This window comes from Olea europaea, chromosome 22 (genome assembly GCF_002742605.1).
Source record: "Olea europaea var. sylvestris chromosome 22, O_europaea_v1, whole genome shotgun sequence".
Lineage (NCBI taxonomy): Eukaryota > Viridiplantae > Streptophyta > Magnoliopsida > Lamiales > Oleaceae > Olea > Olea europaea.
Genome location: NC_036258.1, coordinates 9,582,271 through 9,583,486, shown reverse-complemented (window position 1 = coordinate 9,583,486; position 1,216 = coordinate 9,582,271).

Sequence of the window (1,216 nt, the reverse complement as noted above, 5' to 3'; positions counted from 1 at the left end):
GGTAACAACATTCTAAAACTTCAAATACCAGTCACAGGCTAAAGCCTTCAATCCATTTCATGTATTCTTCGAGATTCCCATTCAATAAAGTAGCTTTCACGTTATCAACGTGTTTAACATAGTATCATTATCAATTGATTTGATAATTTTACTACCTCTTTGGCCAAAATATGTACTCACATTAAGTGCAAGAGCTGGAAGTGCTTATAAACAGATAAAAATGAATGGCGGATGAGTGCGCATTACTTGTGGGTCCCTATAAATGTGTGGATAAAAAGTGACTTGAATGTTTATATATCTTCGAGTGTTTATAAACTATTTATAAACACAAGCCAAACATACTCTTCACTATAATTGTTTAACATGTAGACCAAATGGGAGAATGTCATATTTATGGCCAAATGTTCGAAGTTTTACTCAAATTTATAAGGTGAGTTTTTTAAATGCCTAAATAAATCCTCAATTCCTTAATGCATTGAAAGTTAGGGAAAACTACTTACTTTCTTGACGGAAGAAAGTGATGAAGTTCATAAAAATAACCAAAGGATCCCTAGCCTATCCCTAACTCTCCCATGTTTCATCTAAAGGCATGTGTTTTGTTTCCGAAAGAAGGAAATCAAGTGAGAGGGAATAAGCTAGAACACTTGTGGTTAAAAGGAAATTTCTAAAACATCAATTACGCCTTGGATAACACGGACATATGTATCCATTCATGCTCTCTTAGGGACAAGATTATCATGTGCCTGCTTCTATTTCTTTTCTTCTTCTTTTTATTTTTTCCTTTTTTGTTTTTTTTTTTTTCCATTTTATCTTGAAACTAAAGATTCCGAGCTCCACTAGAAAAACAATATGGAGAAAAGATAACGAAGCGTTGCTAATAAGGTTTCAACAAAACTGGAAAATTACCAAAGAGCAGCTGCTGACATTATCTACTAATAGCACTAGTGTTGACCAAAAATAATCGAGTGAAGTTTGACCAAGACACTGAAAAATTGTTATATACAACACATTGCAATACTTTGATTTCTCTTCCTAATCAGACATCATAATTTTATCTTGTATCTTCAAAAGAGAGAAAAATTCCTCCATCACAATCACAAAAAACAATAACTTGGAGGAAAGAGACCAGTGGTGGAGGGAGGACCTCACTGGCCCCCACTGAAATCTGAGATTTTTTAATTTTTATTGTGAACATAGTTGTATTTTGTGTTTGAAA